At 47.3% G+C, this 13053-nt stretch overlaps 4 non-coding genes and 2 pseudogenes across 4 annotated transcripts; 3 read left to right on the forward strand and 3 right to left on the reverse strand.

Annotated features, from left to right (window-relative positions):
• Nucleotides 1-1534: 1534 nt before the first annotated feature.
• On the reverse strand, nt 1535-1676 carry LOC138231932 (U4 spliceosomal RNA). Its single transcript, XR_011186889.1, has one exon. It is a non-coding gene; the product is annotated as a U4 spliceosomal RNA (small nuclear RNA).
• A 1292-nt stretch (nt 1677-2968) lies between these two features.
• LOC138232076 (5S ribosomal RNA) lies at nt 2969-3087 on the forward strand. Its single transcript, XR_011187035.1, has one exon. It is a non-coding gene; the product is annotated as a 5S ribosomal RNA (ribosomal RNA).
• Nucleotides 3088-3723: 636 nt separating this feature from the next.
• LOC138231929 (U1 spliceosomal RNA) lies at nt 3724-3904 on the reverse strand (annotated as a pseudogene).
• Nucleotides 3905-7675: 3771 nt separating this feature from the next.
• LOC138231916 (U1 spliceosomal RNA) lies at nt 7676-7816 on the forward strand (annotated as a pseudogene).
• A 1168-nt stretch (nt 7817-8984) lies between these two features.
• trnar-acg (transfer RNA arginine (anticodon ACG)) lies at nt 8985-9057 on the reverse strand. The gene has a single exon. It is a non-coding gene; the product is annotated as a tRNA-Arg (tRNA).
• A 1624-nt stretch (nt 9058-10681) lies between these two features.
• Nucleotides 10682-10763, forward strand: trnas-gcu (transfer RNA serine (anticodon GCU)). The gene has a single exon. It is a non-coding gene; the product is annotated as a tRNA-Ser (tRNA).
• The last annotated feature ends 2290 nt before the right edge of the window (nt 10764-13053 follow it).

A 13053-nucleotide genomic window follows, 5' to 3' on the forward strand; every position in this document is an offset into this window, starting at 1 on the left:
TCCAAAGACTGAGTCCATATAGAAACAACTACCTTTCATTTTCAGTATAAGAAAAAAAAAACATTATCTTCCAAAGCATCATAAAATTGTCCCTTCTTCCAGACTCTACTTCTCTCTTGTAGTAGTATAGCAGACCTTTCCAGGTGAGCAGATCACAGAGTCCGAAATGAGCTTCCTCCATCAAGCAAAGTACCTGAACATGACTCTGTCTTCATAAAAGTGCCCCTGTAATAAAGAAATTAAATCCGAAATCAAGAGGGCAGTTGCCTACTGAAATACAAGAAGTCATCAATTTTAACCTAGCAACACATTAAAGGCTGCATCTATACAAGTACGATTCTAGAAATGCTCACCAGATTACGTTTTAAGAAGGAACTGCGCCTCAGGTTCCGCCGAGATCTTAACTCGGATGGCAGGATTCAGAGTCCGGAGTGCGGACTGATGGCGCACGGAGGGTCCATATACTGTGGATCCCTCAGTGATCTTCCGCGTATTCAAACCGTTAGCGTGTGACTCCCCTGTCCCCGTGACCTCTTTGCTCTGCTCTCTCCTCTGTGCAGCTGAGCCCGACTCACGGTAAAATGGAAAAAAATATGCCCTCGACGTGAGATTTATTCTGGAGCGAGCCAGTGTTGCGCATAGCTGCCTTCAAAGCAGTTAACCCAGGTTCAATTCCCGGCCAACGCAGTTGCGAATGTTTTCAAATGCTGTCATGAGCCTTGGATTGTGACTAGCAAAGCGAAGCCTTTTGAAAGAGCTAAAGCACTGCAAAACGGAATTGAAGGAGAATCTTACAGGGGATTCTGAGCAGTGTCTGCATACATGCAGTCAGATAAAGGTGCTGAAAGCTTGAGCTACTCTCAATGTCATGCTGCCCTTCCCCGGAGTAAATCTGTTACATTGAAAGAATGCTTCTGGCAGGTTCAAAAAGGGACCCTTGTTAATTGGAGAAATCAATGATTTCGAATGAATTCTGTATGCGTTAAAAGACAGCTATACACAGAAAACATGCAGGACACTGCTCATGATGTTTCCCGAGCCGAAACACAGTGCGTTTTTCCAAGCCATTTGACAAAGCCCACCCACTGAAAACTGCAGCAGATCGTGTAAAGACGTTCAACTTTGTAACTACTGCACGCACAGGAAGCAGAATAAATTCCTCTTTTCAAACTGTCAAAGGTTTGCTTTGCGAACGCTGCAAGACATCGCACAATCTCTTTTGAATGGGGACAAACGATTTCTTATGGGGCGCAGTAAGTACAGACGTTTAAAATGCTCCACTCATGCCGACGATGCAGCATGAAGAAGCGCAACCTAACGTTTGACAGACAAAAGCCAGACGCCGCTACGAGCAATATGAAATCATACTGACAGCACACGGCGTTTCGCGCTGACTCAAAAGTAATCTCGACAGACGCTGTTCTCTGCATAAAGCTGAAAGAGCTAAAGAGCGTTTCTGTTGACACGTAACAAGCTCGTTTCTTTCTACCATGATATCACCGTGACCAAATCTGTCTTTAAACACCTTGCTCAGTCTCTGACGAGACTGTCAAAAATTGCTTTCGCCGATTGTATTGCAAACCGGCGGAAGCGGGGTATTGGGAAAAGTTTTCAACTAGCAATAATCGCGCCTCGGCTAAACCTCACAGGCTACGATACTGCCACTGCGCAAAGCTGACGGTTGCCAGGCAACCGCGGGGATCCTATGGAAATCGTTATCGATCGTCTCATGGCATGTCGTTGCTATAACGCTTCATATTTGTCGTCTTCTTCTTCTTCTAGCTTGAGGTTTTGAAGAATTTCATGACAGACAAGGGCTCCGTTGGGAACAAAGGGCGTTGTGAGAAAACCGTTGCTTATTTTCAGCAGCAGAAATACAACCCTTTAAATACAAGATGACAGAACAATGACGAAGGGCATGCCGGGAGGAACTCATGCACTACAGAGGAAAGGGGGCGGGCACGTACAGTTCACATTCAAGCCACAAGAACTCTTCTCGGATGTTGCACAAACAAATCCTAACGTCCTGAAAGCATTGCAGCATGTTTGTGTCCCACTTCCCGTGGCTGCGGGACGACTGACACGAACGGACAAACACAATCTGTGGCGTTTAGCGTGACATAGTCTTGCAGGCATCGTGCTGTCTCACTGCAATATTATACCGCTGGAGGAAACAGTCCATCTGGCCATGAAACTCATTTGAACGTCTAGCTACAACAACTAACAATATCATGATTTATTCAGGATGTGTGGAATCAGCACGTCCCGGAGACAGCTTCCGAAATCGTGAGCATTCTCTGGTGGTAGGGGCGTTCAAGATGGCGCTCAGGTGGGAGGTAAAGTTTAGTGGTTGGGGAGTTTTTTTGAGTTTTTCATGACCTGAATGTTAATTTTTGCTTTTTTTGACTACAGAAAAATAAGGACTTAACACTAGTTGTTTAAACTTCAGTTATAATTGAAAGAAAAAAAAACGATTTTTTTTTAGGTTTAAAAAGTCCGATATGAGTAACACTGGGAAAAGAAAAGAGAGTGCTGGGTCTTCGAAGGAGAACTCTAAGATACCTCAATCGTATATGTATAGCACTACAAAAAAATCGATGGCAACTAAAGGGAAAAGTGAAGCAGCTGCAGGGGCAGCAAGAGGGCGGAGGCGCCGTGCGCCCGGCCGACGTGTTGGACCGGTGCGCTTTACGTGCTGAAATAAACACGCGACAGCCCCGAAATGTTTCCAGAGTGCTGTGCACTGAAGACTTGCCTGGTGCTCCTCCGTGCAGATTGTTTGTCCTCCTCCAGTGCAGGACGAGCCAACACAAGGGAGCGCATTCGCCAACATCCAGGCACGCAATGCGATTTGGAAAGCAGCTCCTTTCCAAAGAGTTGCACACGAACGATCCTTCAGTCCCGCTCGGGGGGCACGGAACCCCCGCCACACACAGCTTCAAGTAGCGAGTCAGGCGCCAGGGGTTTCGCTTACGGCCACACCACCCTGAACATGCCCGATCTCGTCTGATCTCGGAAGCTAAGCAGCGTCGGGCCTGGTTAGTACTTGGATGGGAGACTGCCTGGGAATACCAGGTGCTGTAAGCTTTTGCTCTCCCGGCCAGCAGGGGTCGCCGTTGGTGCCGTAGGCTTTGGGAGGAAAACCTGCAGGATGGAAAGGTGATCTATAGCCTCATCTCTAGAGATGTTTTGTTGCTGTGGCATGTGTGTGACCCATATTCAAAAAAAAAAACCCGTCTGTAAAACGAATATCGAAGCTGCCTCTAAATCTGCAAATGAAGATGAGTCGATAAACCACTCGTTTTTCGTATAACTAGACATATATTCATTTGTTACCAATTTCATTCATTGAGCATGGATACAATAGAGGTACAGCCATTCACTGTTTGACATGTCTGCACTGGTACAGAACCCAGCAATCAGAAAACGGGTGAAACTGTCTTTAGACTCAGCATACAGTACCGAGGCCCCCCATGACCAAATAAAGGCTAACCTCGATAATCAGCCTAAAGAACGCAGACTACAGCAAAACGACTGACTTTGAAAAGGGAATGAACGTCCGGAAGGAGTAGTGGAACTAGCTTGAGATGCTTCTCCGGACCCCTAACTAAAAGCCAGCGAGAACCAGCAGCGGCGTCCACTCCTGTCGAACCGGGATCCTTCCGCAGCCACGCAGCTCGTGGTGTCCTAACCCTCCCGTATCTGATTTTGGACCAAGCACATCAGGGGAGAGCGCGAACCCAGTCCCCCACTACCAGAAATTATGCAGTCGAGATTCCCACATTTGGGGAATTCACAGGGGTCAGCACAGCCGGAGTGCAAAAATGACTCTGTTTTCTCCCCGAGCGAGGAGGAAGGAGAGCATGGCGATGGGGACAGCTGGAACCCCTCCACCCCTCCCTCTACCCCCTTCCTTGAAATGGACTCCGTGAACGCTTTTACTGCTGCCACCCTGATGAAGGCTCATTCAGAGGATGGCTGGCAGGAAATTGGTAAGAAGAAAAAGAAAAAGAAGAAGGTAACAGGTGAGACCGAAGAGAAATGTGTTTTGTAAAGACTGGTTCCACTTTCTTATGTAATATGGCTCTAAACATAATTTCTCTTAACACCAGAGGTATCAATGACAGAGTGAAATGCCAGTCTGTCTTTGATTACCTCCAGCAGAGAGAGGGAGATGTGTTGATGTTGCAGGAGTGTGCTTTAGCCTATCAAGAGAGGTATAAAAGCTTTGAAGATAGGTGGGATAAAGGGCCTTCTGTTTGGTCAGGGGACAATAACAACAGAGCCTCTGGCGTGGCCATTCTTTTCAAAGGATGGGCTTTCAAATTGAAAAGTATTCAGAGGGTCATAGATGGCAGGTTGCTGTGTGTGGATGTGGAATGGGGGACCGTTAACCTGCGGCTAATCAATGTGTATTGTCCTACTGATGTGGGAGGAAGGGTGGAGCTACTCAAGGCACTCTCTCCCCTATTGTTAAGTAGCACAGACGTGATAGTGGGAGGGGATTTTAATTGTATCTTAGAGCACACAGACAGGCAGTCTAGCTCTCCGATAAAATTGGATTCCAGCTCACTGGCCCTGCAAAACTTAGTTCAAGACTTTAAACTCTCAGACACATATAGATGTATATATCCCACAACAGCAGGATATACATGGTCAGGGAGGAATAGCAGCTCCAGAATTGACTATTGCTTTGTCTCAGAGAGAGTGAAAGTTGTTGGGGTCACTCTTCAGCCTGTCTTCTTCTCAGATCATCAGGCTTTAGGGTGTAGAGTGGAACTCCAGGGCGGGACTGTCTTTGGCCCAGGCCTCTGGAAACTCAACACAAAGCTGCTAGAGAACGAGGGGGTTGTATCCCGCTACAAGGAGAAACTATCACAGTGGCTGTCCTTGCAGTGTCTGTACGGGTCAGTAGGAGAGTGGTGGGAGGAGGTGAAGGTGAGGACAAAGGCCTTTTTCATGGCTGAGGGAAGGAAGGCTGCTGCCAGACGGAGAGGAGTGCTAGCCAGGAAACAGAGGCAGCTGCAGCGTCTCTACACGATGCTGCACAGTGGCTTCGATGTGCTCGAGGATATCACCCTTTTAAAAAAGGACATCCGGAGCATAGCCGAAGAAAGTAGTCGAGGAGTGCTGTTAAGAAGCAGAGTGCAGTTCTTGGAAGAAAATGAGAAGTGTACTCGCTTCTTTTTCAGGAAAGTGGTAGGCTCCAAGTCTGTCATGGAAAGTGTAGTTGATGAGGAGGGACGAGAGAGAACAGAGCCGAGTGCTATCCTCTCCTGCACCGAGGCCTTCTACTCAAGACTGTACAGCTCTACAGAGGTAAAGGATGAAGAAATTCATTTTTTTACCTCAAAGCTAGAAAACGTTTTGAGTGAAGAAGATAGGGAAGTACTTGAGAGGGATTTGACAGTAGAAGAGCTGAGACAGGCTATGGAGAGCTTACAGAAGGGGAAAACTCCGGGTGCTGACGGGCTCCCTAAAGAATTTTATTGCACCTTTTGGGATCTGCTTCAGGATCCGCTACTGCTCCTATTCGAGGAAAGCTATAAGACAGAATTGCTGCCTGACTCCTTAAGAGAAGGCACTATCTCTCTCTTGTTTAAGAAAGGAGCAAAGAATGACATAAAGAACTGGAGACCCCTCAGCCTCTTAGGCGTGGACACTAAGATCCTGCGCCTACAAAATGTAGTGGCCTCACTGGTAGGGAAAGAACAGACTTGTGGGATAGCAGGACGCCTGATGAGCGACAACCTGGCCTTGTTGAGGGATGTTTGTCTGTACTCAGAGGATCGCTCCCTCCCTCTGTGCATTTTAGGTGTAGACCTAGAAAAGGCCTTTGACCGCCTAAACCGGCAGTACTTAACATCGGTACTTGAGCACATGAATTTTGGCCCCATCATGAGAAAGTGGATTAACCTGCTGTACACAGGTAGCAACAGCAGAGTAATGGTTAATGGCAATAGATCACGCCCCTTTGAAGTCTGTTCAGAGGTGAGGCAGGCCTGCCCATTATCCCCCTTGTTATTCGTTTTGGCTATGGAGCCCTTAGCCTGTGCCTTGCGCCAGGATCAGGCCATTAATCGGATACCAGTGCCTGGAAGTGGGGGAGGAGAGGTAAAGACATCTCTATACATGGATGACGTCACCCTGCTCCTCTCTGACAATGCCTCAATTAGCAGAGCTCTGCAGTGCTGTGATCGTTTCTCTTTGGCTTCATCCGCAAAAATTAACAAATCTAAGAGTGAGATTTTTTATCAGAACTGGAGGGAGCCAAAAGAAGGACATGATCTCAGGCTGCAAGAGAAGAGAATTAAGGTCCTGGGGGTGTATTTTGGAGAAGAGATGGGAACAGTAAATTGGCAGAACAAATTGCCAATCTTAAACAAAAAACTGATGCAATGGAAGGACCGAGACCTCACCATGACAGGGAAGGTGCTGGTCATCAAAGCCGAGCTCTTGCCTGTCTTGAATTTTCTGGCTTCTACCTTCCCAATCCCACACCGTGTTGCAGCGGTGCTGAGGAGATTGATGTTTCAATTTCTATGGGGTGGGAAGCAGGAAAGACTCAGAAGGGAAATAATGTACAGGCCGCTACCCTCAGGGGGGAAGTCTGTCCCAGATATTGCTACGAAGCTGCTGTGCATTTTCCTGGCCTCTGTGCTGAGAGGCTTTGCAACAGCACCTGCAGCGCGTACCTGGACTTATTTTTCCAGGCTCTGGGTAGGTAGGGAGGAGTTCAGAGTGTGGGGTGTCAGACCCAAGCTGGACGTCCCACTCTCTGACACATGCCCTGCAATTTATGGGACAGTTAAAAGTTTTCTAAGATCTCACCCAATTGGCCATATTCCCCTCCGAGATGTCAGCGTCCAAAAACTGGAAGATTTCGTTGCACCCCAGAACAATAGGCAGACCCCTGTGGGCATTTTAACATCAGCCCAAACAAGGAAGGTGTGGAGACACACATCCTCTAAATTTCTGTGCAACATTAACAGAGATTTAGCCTGGAGTGTCTTCCACCAGTGCTTACCGGTACGAACTTTCTTGTACCGTAGGGGCCTCACCCCCAGCCCTCGCTGCGTTAGGGTGGGCTGCGGCGAGGAGGAGACTGTGACCCATCTCCTGTGGTCCTGTTTTTTTGCTAAGGCCTTCTGGGCACAGTTTGAAGATTGGTTGCAGGCTCTCTTGCCCCAATTTACCCTGACCGCTGCTTTCGTCATATACGGCATCTCTCCTGTCAAACTTCCTCCCGACGTGTTTGACAGGATCTGGGCCGTGGTGAACAGTGGGAAAGACGCCCTGTGGAGAGTGAGGAACATGGGGCTGTTCAAAGGCATCGAGGTCCCAGTCAAGGCAGCAGGTAGCCTGGCCCTGTTCATCACCCGAGAGAACTATTACCTCAGAGATCTGTGGAGAGAAGGGAGGGAGGAAGCAGAAAATCTGTGGGAAATAGAGAGCATAGGTCAATATCTCAAGAAACTGTGAAAAACATTATCATGTTTAAGTAAAGAATGTGATTTGCACCAGAAAAAAAGAAAATTGTTGCTATGTAACTGTTACCGTGTCAAAATGTAATGAGATGTGATCATATATACTGTTTTAAGTATGTATATTAATGTAAAGCTTTCTGATTTGTGATGTCCTGTATTTTTTTGTGAAAAGAAAATAAAGTTCTTAAAAATCGAAATCGAATCGGTTCACCCAGGGCGAGGCTCGGCCGTTGCACTCCGGCTGTGCTGACCCCTGCGAATTCCCCAAATGTGGGAATCTCGACTGCATAATTTCTGGTAGTGGGGGACTGCGTTCGTGCTCTCCCCTGATGTGCATGGTCCAAAATCAGATACGGGAGGGTTAGGACACCACGAACTGCGTGGCTGCGGAAGGATCCCGGTTCGAAAGGAGTCGACGCCGCTGCTGGTTCTCGGTGGCTTTTAGTTAGGGGTCCGGAGAAGCATCTCAAGCTAGTTCCACTACTCCTTCCGGACGTTCATTCCCTTTTCAAAGTCAGTCGTTTTGCTGTAGTCTGCGTTCTTTAGGCTGATTATCGAGGTTAGCCTTTATTTGGTCATGGGTGGCCTCGGTACTGTATGCTGAGTCTAAAGACAGTTTCACCCCTTTTTTTAATTGCTAGGTTCTGTAGGTTCTGTACCAGACATGTCAAACAGTGAATTGCTGTACCTCTATTGTACCCGTGCTCAATGAATGAAATCAGTAACAAATGAATATATGTCTAGTTATACGAAAAACAAGTGGTATATCGACTCATCTTCATTTGCAGATTTAGAGGCAGCTTCGATATTTTTTTTTTAATATGGGTCACACACATGCCACAGCAACAAAACATCTCTAGAGATGAGGCTATAGATCACCTTTCCATCCTGCAGGTTTTCCTCCCAAAGCCTACGGCACCAACGTATGCTATTGCAGACACCAACGTTGCCTAGATAGAAAACCGAAATAGCCGTGGGTTTGCTTGCTGGTCTGAAGGATCTCTCTTCGAATCTCTATCATTTGTCAATGGAAGTAAAAGGCACTGCAATCTCATACATTCAGAATCAAACCCGCAGCTGTTGTTCGACTTTATTTCTTGACTAATTACATCTGAGTGTCGCATGAGCAGTTACATAAACTTGTCTGGTATATTTGAACACAAATGCCGTTCTTCAATTAAAACTAACAGTACATTGTCAGGGACATTCAGTTCTATACAAACAAGAGACAGACAAGAGAATATTTCTACCGTTCATGTGGACTACGTGTTGACTTACTGATCGGAATAATTGAAAAGTTCAGGCTCATAGCCGATGCAGTGCGTGCTAATTAGAACAGCAACGCTGAGCTCTCAGCACCGTACTGAGGCCAGGTGTTTTTCTAAAGCTGTCAGGTGCAGTTCATTTACATGAAGGAAATCTCTTACTGGGTACGATTACAATGCAGTAAGTAGCACAGACTAATTAGGGAGTAGCCCGATGCGTTTAAAAACGACCCGAGCCAGGCAGGAGTCGAACCTGCAATCTCCTGATCCGTAGTCAGACGCGTTATCCATTGCGCCACTGGCCCCGGTGTGACACTGCAGGACTGTAACCCAGTGAGATCAGCACTGCAACTAGTAAAATATTATCCCCGGTCCATTCTTTTCCAAAAGTGAGAAACACCTGTTTTCTACATTTTGTCTGTTTTAAAACCATATCTCTTTAAACCAAACCAAGAGTCTGTCTTTTGCACTGATATTCTGATTCATTTCGATTTCAAAGAAAAAAAAAACATTATCTTCCAAAGCATCATAAAATTGTCCCTTCTTCCAGACTCTACTTCTCTCTTGTAGTAGTACAGCAGACCTTTCCAGGTGAGCAGGTCACAGAGTCCGAAATGAGCTTCCTCCATCAAGCAAAGTACCTGAACATGACTCTGTCTTCATAAAAGTGCCCCTGTAATAAAGAAATTAAATCCGAAATCAAGAGGGCAGTTGCCTACTGAAGTTCAAGAAGTCATCAATTTTAACCTAGCAACACATTAAAGGCTGCATCTATACAAGTACGATTCTAGAAATGCTCACCAGATTACGTTTTAAGAAGGAACTGCGCCTCAGGTTCCGCCGAGATCTTAACTCGGATGGCAGGATTCAGAGTCCGGAGTGCGGACTGATGGCGCACGGAGGGTCCACATACTGTGGATCCCTCAGTGATCTTCCGCGTGTTCAAACAGCCAGCGTGTGACTCCCCTGTCCCCGTGACCTCATTGCTCTGCTCTCGCCTCTGTGCAGCCGAGCCCGACTCATGGTAAAGTGGAAAAAAATATGCCCTCAACGTGAGATTGACTCTGGAGTGAGGATAGACGTTACCTTTTTATCGTTGAACAGGATGTATGTGATGTGGCGACTAGGTTCAATTTTGTATCCTCTTTAAAAGATTAAGGACTGGGGTGAGCGTGATTTACCACCCTTTCAGCTAAGAACCCGACGTGCGCACCGTTTAAGCTGCATAGACTCGGTCGTTTAACTCTTCTCCATTAGAAGGGTTAAGGTTAAAGAAAAAAACATTGCTGACTTCTTTTTTTTTTTGCCAGCCACGAGTGCTGATTAGCAAGGTTTGTATTTCATGTTTTGCAAGTTGCATCCATTATAAGAAAAACAAGTTGTTCAAGACAGGAAATGAATGCTTGCATTTAATTAAGTCTAGCCGTAGGCGGTTGTCCATAATGACCAGTTCTGTTCGAGAAGACAGAACAAAAAAGGCACCGCTGGGATTCGGAGCCAGGGTCTCCTGTGTACTAGACAGGCACCTTAAGCAACTAAGCCACGGCGCCCCAGGAGAGCTGTCCTTTGACAGCCACTTGGACACACCACTCAGACACATCTGCATTCGGTGTGTGCTCCGCCTGCTCGCTGAGCAAGTTGCCACCTTTACATATAATAGCAACATCAACACCAAGAGAAAGGGTGACAAATGGCTTTTATCTGGAACTTTTCATGTCCAAGGAGCTCAATGTGCTTTCTGTGTACAACAGGGCCACTGAACTCCACACTGGCCACTGAACCACAGCAGTGGCTTGCTGGCTTGACATCTCCCAAGGAAAATGTTGAAATCGCATGTGGAACAGGAAAATGACCCTCGAGTACGGGGGAAAAAAAAGAAAAAGATCATCTGGAGCGCGCCAACCCATGTCCGGACAGCGCAGATCCCTCGACGAGGTGGCTGAGTGGTTAAGGCGATGGACTGCTAATCCATTGTGCTCTGCATGCATGGGTTCGAATCCCATTCTCGTCGCGCTCCATGTCTGACATGTGTGCCCGTTCGGCGTTGGCCCTCCTGTCGTTTGCTCCGGTTCTAGAGCCGTGCATTTTCTAGCGGTGGCTGAACATGGTATAGTAGGCTAACGTCGGTATCGAGCAGTAACAGTAACGGTATTTACGTGTCGCTGCTGCCAAGTGGCTCTGGGTTGAGACCGCGTTTTCACTTACTTGCAACGCAAACGGAGAAAGCGATTTTTGACAGTCTCTCGAGAGACCGCGCTAGGTGTTTAGGGATAGACTTTGTCAGTTCCCCCTGGGATGGTGGCCTCTCAAATAGTTTGTGATTCCTTATACAGTAGAAGCCTGCTTCGTGGCTTAAATCCAAGCTAAGGAAACGAGTTAGAGGTCTGATGCAGAACTGCGAATTCAATGAAGGGGAACACTACAGTACATTGCACTGTATGTGTGAGGAAAGCTGCCCCCTTCAGTCCCTTGTCGACCGAACAGAGGACTGTAAAGGATACCGCCAAGAAACTTAAGGATTTACCATATTAAACATTGGAAATCCAACCACTTGCATTTGTGACACTTGATTTTGGCTCCACCTAAGACACTCTTAAATCTTCAAACACTTTTCTCTTCTCACGCAACACTCTTGTCTGTCGGCACTATGTGGCAGCGTTGCATGACAACCCCTCTCACCACGGAAAGGAACCTAACAGCTTTGGTAAGAGAGGAGAAAAGGACCTGGTCCGTACGGGGCTCGAACCCGCGACCTTGGCGTTATTAGCACCACACTCTAACCAACTGAGCTAACCAGCCTCACGACAGTGCTCCTCTCTGTGCTGCAAAAAATCAAACTCAGGGAATTTCTTTTGTCCTCCTTTGAATAGAAAGCCGTGTAATTCAGTGTACGGGCTTTCTCGTGCAGTTTCATGGTTCTTGTAACCCAAATCCTACACTGGCCTGAAGTGCCCCCCCATTTCACAGCATTTTTCAGCTGATTTAAAATGTACCTAAAGGAGAAGCATTATTGAAGACCATCAATTACCAAGAGCTTTTGTCAAAGGTTTTGGTGGTCATTTTGAATGACCACAGAACGCTGTGACCTCGGTTTTACATCTCATCCAAAAGACAGCGCCCTTTTACAACACAGCAACTCCGTCACTATACTGGGGCATTGGGACCCGCACAGACCTCAGGGTGAGCGCCCCCCCGCCGGCACCATTAACACCGCTTCCAGCTGGAAGCTTTGTTTTTCCCTGTAGCTCACCCTTATTCGGGTACTGACCTGGCTCACACCTGCTTAGCTTCAGTGGGTTTTCAGTTGCGAGTTGCAAGGGGATGCAAGTGATGGAGCCGCTCGCTGCAAAAGCCACTGCATTGGCCGGGAATCGAACCCGAGCCTCCCGCATGGCAGGCGAGAATGCTACCACTGAACCACCAATGCTCAGTGCCTGGGCCTTCAAAAAAGACGCTTTTTTGGTGCTCTGTGCAAAGTGCATCGACATCTGCTTCCAGCTGCAAAATGCCATTCGCGGATGCTGAAGAACTTATTTCCAAGGCAGCGGGTACAAGCGATTGGGCGTTTTAAAACCACCAGGAACAGCAAAGAGGCGCACTTCTTTGCTTGCGCCGAAACACACCGACTGGAGGCAGATAACGTAGTCGGCAGGATTCGAACCTGCGCGGGGAGACCCCAATGGATTTCTAGGCCATCGCCTTAACCACTCGGCCACGACTACAGCAAGCCCCACAGCCGCTGCGTTCTTGCTACAATCTTACCTGGATCGCGAGACGCCGGCGGAAGCCTATTTCAAAGTCGTTTTCCGTTTCAAAAAAACATTTCCAAAATACAAGCCTTGCAGACAGACACGCCTCAGAGGACTTAAGGGTGGCTTCATGTCGGAATGATAAAGTCTCCCCGTCCGGACATGAAAATGCCACTTTGTTACAGACAAAAAAAGAATCAACAACAGAGAAATGCCCACAAGCATTTGAAAAGCCGCACCACGTCGCACTTGAAATAGCTCTTACATTAGTGGAAAACACAAACGACCAACTCGGAATGACTTGCTTTGGACGCTTTTCAAAGCGTTCTTTGTGCACGACGACTGCGCCGCCTAGCAGATACAAATGGGTTGTACAACTTTGAAGTAGCAAATGGAAGAGGGCTAAGCCTCCTCTCTTTTAGCCCAGGTTCGATCTGTCTCCCAGAATCACCAGGGCGCACGCACACACACACACCTGTGCCGTTGAAGTGCTCTGCTTCATTTCTAAGGGCAACTCAACATTCACTCCTACCCCGAGTGCAGAAAAGACAG

The sequence above is a fragment of the Lepisosteus oculatus genome, unplaced genomic scaffold, assembly GCF_040954835.1.
Source record: "Lepisosteus oculatus isolate fLepOcu1 unplaced genomic scaffold, fLepOcu1.hap2 HAP2_SCAFFOLD_62, whole genome shotgun sequence".
Classification (NCBI taxonomy): Eukaryota; Metazoa; Chordata; class Actinopteri; order Semionotiformes; family Lepisosteidae; genus Lepisosteus; species Lepisosteus oculatus.